This window comes from Chlamydotis macqueenii, chromosome 3, assembly GCF_036417535.1.
Source record: "Chlamydotis macqueenii isolate bChlMac1 chromosome 3, bChlMac1.mat, whole genome shotgun sequence".
NCBI classification, from domain to species: domain Eukaryota; kingdom Metazoa; phylum Chordata; class Aves; order Otidiformes; family Otididae; genus Chlamydotis; species Chlamydotis macqueenii.
This window is the reverse complement of record NC_141558.1, coordinates 111,552,144-111,558,143: the sequence shown is the minus strand read 5'-3', so window position 1 is coordinate 111,558,143 and position 6,000 is coordinate 111,552,144.

The window sequence follows — 6,000 nt, the reverse complement described above, 5'->3', positions numbered from 1 at the left end:
TTTACATCCTTATATTGCCATTTTTAACTGACTCCTGTATCATCCTTTTTATTATTTTGCCTGCTGCTGGGGTCAGCATGGTTGGCCTCCTACCTACTTCCTTTTTTCAAGTATTATTAGCTAAGCATTTTCTCAAGCTCCTGAAATGTCTCAGACTATACAGAACTCATTAAAAATGCACACCAGTTGGCTGGAATTCTCTTTAGCCTGCTCTATGCCACTCTCGATGACAAACTAGCCACGTATCACATTTTCTAAAAAAAGGGTGAAACAGATGAACTGACACAGGTCAAATCTTGTTATTACTGCAAGTCATTAACTATACTGTCTGAGGAACAACTTTGGCAGGATGTTTCATTTTGTACTTCAATTTTGTACTTAATTTACCCACCTATTTTAGCAGAAAAGAAATGAAGAAAGGTGTTAAGTGTGCTTCAGTCTAGCAATATGTTCTCTAACAGTAAGTAGTATGCGATACCATCTTGCATCGCTCAGGGTGACAAAGCACAGCCAGTAGACTCCCACATTTGTTCTTCAAGTTAGCTCACATACTTTGTAGCTTATGTACTTTGGAGAGAGATATTTTTCTTTAGAGCTAAAATTGCAGAACTGGCTCTGGAGCTTGCAATCTCTTGACATACTGCCTAATGCCTCTATGCACTCTGTGTACCTTTTGCCTCCTCGTACGAGAAAGGAATTTGTTCAGAAGCATTTTATTTTGGGGCTGTACAATAAGTTTCAAGCTACAGTAGGATTCTATCCAGTTATTGCTGTCCACAAGAGAGAGCGAAGAATTATTAAAATTACAGCTCTTGGGATCACTCACAGTTTAAACTAAGGCCACCTCCTGGGTACTGCACATTGCACCTGTACTATGAGCGATTGGACACCACATAGCTTGCTTTTTCACATATCTGCATTGTTCTCAAGACTCAAATTGTTTGATGATTCAAGCTGTCTTTCCTGGCTGTCTGTGGGTGTACTGCCTGGTCCTTTGGGAATTACAATGAATATTCCTCTTGCTAGTTTGCTCATATCCACTACTTTGCAGTCCCGGGTGATTTCTGTTGCAGCAAGGATGATTTTTTCACATTTACTTTATTTTTGTGACATACTGTAAGACACTGCTGCAGTTTGCAGTTCCCCGATCTCCTCTGGTTTTCAAAAGACGGTATTTGGTCCCTACAGCTGCAGTCTGTATGTTGATTCATCACCCGCTCCATAGGAAAGTCCTCCTCTCGGTGGATTCACACAGGCATGGTGAAATAGGGTGAGCTGTCCTGCCTTTCTATTCCCACCACAGGTGCACCTCAAGAATCGGTGTTTGCTTTGTGGATGCTCCTTCTTCATTCTTGTTGTGCTGTTATGAAAAGCCCCTGCCCTCCCCCAGCCTGTTACCATCACTGATAGATCAGGTTCCTTTGAGGCTTGCTGGTATGCTGTATCGCACACTGGGAAGCCAGAGCATTGTGCTGAAGTTGTTTTTATTTTGGTTTTTTTTTTTTTTCTTTTTAATTGGCTTGATGAATACATCAAGGGAAATAAAGAATAGGGCAATAAAGGGGAAGCTATTAGAATGCAACACCATGGAGCTGAAATGATAGCTTATTCAATCACTCTGAGTCAGGCACAGATAACCATTGTTAGAGGGCTTCTCTATGACACTGCCTTAGAAAAGTCATTGTCAGGAACCATCTCGGAGGACAACCCAGTTAATTTGGTGAGCCTGCTGTGTGTAAAGCTCCTGGGAGTAGCATTCAGCTCATGGACTCAATGAAACAAGGTCAGAAAATTCAGCTACTGGTGTCATTTGAAGTAGCAAAGTTTAATAATGCTTTTTGAAGACATCAGTGTTGCTGGACTTTGTTCAGATCCTACAGCCTTTGGTAGCTTCAAAATGATGATTAAGCATTTTAAAATGGTGCCTTGCCTTTTGGTGACATATTTCACTGTAACATTTAAGCTTTGCAAATTTATCAGTCAAAAACTGATTATTAATACAATGAGATACATTCATTGTTTAAAAGCACCAAAACCAGACAATACAATATTGTCCCTTAATACGTTAATATACTATAAAACACTTGTAAGATTCTATTTCAAACAAAATAATTTGTCTCCAGGTCTTACAAATTTTCAGTGAAATGATCTTACTCAGTATCTCTCTTAATCTGTAACCTTCTGGTAGGTAGAGAGTTGCAGTTTGCACCTCATTGTTCAAGCGAAGGCATTACTGATTTGGACATGTGCATTGACAGAGTGGGACACACTCGATAACGAATGTGAAAGGCAGATGTGATGTTCATGATCAGAACATCCACTCCTTGTCCAGATTCTTCTCTGTATCAGTTGTTTAGCAACAGCTTGCAGGACTGAGGAAGGAAGGCTTGCACTGCAGCAACCACCTCCAAATTCCAGCATGATCGTGCACAGTGCAAACTGACACAGCACATGCCCACACACAGCTGGGACCATCTTCACCCATTTTGGAAGGTTAGTAAAAAACCCGTATTGACACAAGTATGCCCATCACAGGACTTCATGTCACCTATGTTGCAAAGGTATCTGATGAAATCACTAGGGCTTGGAGCTACGCCTGCATGAATTTTCCGCCTCCCAACTTTCCCTCACTTATAAAAGCACTAGCAGTGTTACATCCCAAAAAAAGACACATAGGCTTGTTATTGCTCCACAACATCAGCCTCAGGGCAGCATTCGACTTCATGGATGCCTGTCAATCTTGTCCAGGCTTGTGTTGCAAGCATCTGATACTCTGGGCAAGATACAAAATTGCATCTAAGCTCAAGAACAGTTGTGTCTTCAGGGGTAACTGTGGCGGATCTGAACTCATGACTTGAGGCACAGACTGCATGCAAAAAAGTTCATCAGCTTTTCGTAAGAAAATGTATTAAGTCTTGAGTTTTTTTTCAAGTCATTGATTAGCTCAAGGACTCATTTATAACATGGAGAATTTATCACATAAACTTACTCTCTTCTGCCATGAATCTGATGACGCCTGTGTTGCTGATGGGATTAAAAGCCTTTCTCCATGGCTACACAGTTCTGTTCTTGAAATGAATACTTGCTTTGGATCCTCTGTTACATCTCTCAGGACCTTTTTTGGTCATCTTTTGGAAATATCAAACATTAGATAAATTTTGCAGCTTCTGTATCATTTGGTAGCGCTAATGACCTGATGAAGTCAATGCCTAGTAAACACTGTACATTCTATGGATTAAATCCATTCTATAGTAACAGAGACAATGATGATCTCAGTAGCAGTCACACCTGTAACCCATCCAATGTTGCTAGTGCCCAGGGAACACACAGGGACTCCCTTCGGCTCTCTGTGTTTAATTAATATTCGTCCTAACAAATTCCTTCAGCATCCTTTGCTGAGCACTTCCCAACTCCATTCTTTCAGTTGGCACTTGAAAATACCTTACATTTCTGTTTGGACATCTGGTCATGTTTCTGTGAAGCCATTCACCTCCAAAACAATTCCTCCTGATATCGTTATGTGCTTGTTCCCTAACTTTACATACCTTAATAGGTTATCAACAACATCAGAGAGGAAATTGGCCAGATAACAGACTGACAGCATCTGCCTCATCAGCACCGACTGCATTTATCTAGTGCTCTCAAAACTCTTCAAACAAAAGCTTCAACACCCACCTGAATTTTAAAGTCCTATGTATTTACATGTCCTCATGAGTTATCTTGAAATTAATTGGTTAAATCATGGCAGTCAGTTGTTTTGTATGATTACGAACTCACTCATGTCATTACCATGACACTAACTTAACTATTTTGAGAGTAAATTTCAGTGTACATCTTCATACTTCTCAGTTGCCTGCTACACTAAGATTCTTCCACAAGAACGTAGAAATCCAATTTAAAGACACTTGACGTTATCAGTGGTCCATAAAACTCTACTCAAAGCCATTTTAAACATCTGTTACTTTGATTAAATTGTTTTCAACTTTGTCTCTTGCACTGAGTAATCTATGCTTAGTAGATTAATGCAACAACTTTGAGAACATGATAAATATCACTTTATTGTAATGAATTCCATGTTTTGGTCTTTCAGACCTGACCTCCAGCTTAGGACAGCTGCACTTCTTGGATCTTTTCTTCATTGGCTTGCTTGCAACTTCACAGATGTAAAGCAATCTTGCTACGAGAATGTTCATTGTTATTATCTTTGGATAAATAAAGATATTTTACTAATGTATGCAAATGGCTGTTTGTATGCAACACTTTTTATTTCAGAAAGTTTAATTTTAGATCATAATTCTCACCATCTTCTAAAATTTTGTTTTGATTCTCTTCACATCTAATATTAACATGGTAACAATTTCCACCAAAAAATAAAATTTCCATGGCTACTATCTTTTTATTGTTAATGGCATGGATTACAGTACTTGTAGATTTTGTGTTGATATATCTGAATAGAAATGCTTTACCCTAATGCAGCAGCTCCTGAGTTTTGTCCTTACCTCTTCTGAAGTAAGGTACATTCTGTCCCATCTGCCGCTGATCCACCCCAACAGCTTCACTGACTTCCCAGAAGCCTCTCCCTTCTCAATTGCGACTGCCTTGCTCTCTGGACAGCTTCTTCAACAGGAACATACCGCAGTACTTACGATAGTCACTGCGTCGCATTTCTCTCTCACTCAAGTTTTCCATAATCTCTAGTAATGGAATCTAATTGTGGATTCTGGCAGCTTCCGAAGGATGCTCTCTCAATTTATGGCCTGAGGGGACGCTTCATCAGCATCTGGAACTTCTGAAATTCATAGCAGAACTTGCAGTGTGAATTCTACATACACCACAGTTTTTGGAAAGATGTCCACTCCTTTTCACACTCGCTGTTATGGTCTGTTGATCAGACACAATTCAAATCTGCTGAAATCTGTCTATTTTATAAATAATTAGATAAAATTATTAGTATTCTGTAAACAGGAATACTAGTGGTAGATTTATGAACAAAACTGGAATCTTGGTTTTAGTGACTATTTGGAAAGGTTAAAAAAAAACTCTCTAAGCCATACAAATAACACCTGTCAAAATTAGTTTTTGCCACCTCAGATTGTACTAGCTACCACGCCAGCTCAAGGAGAAAAATCTTAAGGTATGTTCATACATCTGATGAAAACAAGGATGCTTCCCTCATTAGAAAGTATCATAAAATGAGATAGAGAAGTCACTTAGAAGTGAAATCACAGCTACATGACTTCTGAAGATGAGACTCTGCATTTGGCTGCCTCCGCGTGAGGCAATTAGAAAGCTCTATGATGTTTAAATCATCTTCAGTATTTTCCCTTTGCTATAACTGCCCATATAGACTCTTCTCTAAAATAAACATCCTTTCAAAAAAGTCCTTAATGGCTTTGAAAGGGAAAAAAATAATCTCACCAAAACTGTGCAACAAAGGGAACAAAGATAGTCTTGTTTTAAGAGAGAGGACTATCACCAGAGAGTGCAATGAGAAAGGAGGAGAACGAAGAAATGTTACTTACTGCAGCTCAGATCTAACTTTCCTCCTTATCCATGGGGAAGTGAGAAATGGAAGAAAATGCAGAACAGTTGGAAAGGCTAAAAATATCAGGAGACGCAACAAAGCAAAACATTCCCCAGATGAATAGGTTTCCCTTTGATGAAACAAAAAAAAAAAGATTTGAAATGTGTCTGTTTTAAACAGAACAGAAAATGAGAATATGTCATACACAGCTGTAATGGATGAGGAGCAAGATGAAAGGTCTGAGATGAATCTCGATTGGTATGAAGTGCTCCATTTTTTTCCTAATAATTTACAACTCCCTCACAACTAGGTAATTAGTTTCTGAGTGTATGCCACTAAGATTGCATATTGAAAGCCGGGCTGCTCTTGAAAACATTAGCAATAAGACTGCTATTTTACCACTGACAGCAATTTTGGTAGAAATGTCAATAAAAAATGGAATATGCCATTGACCAGAGAACATCAACAACAATAAC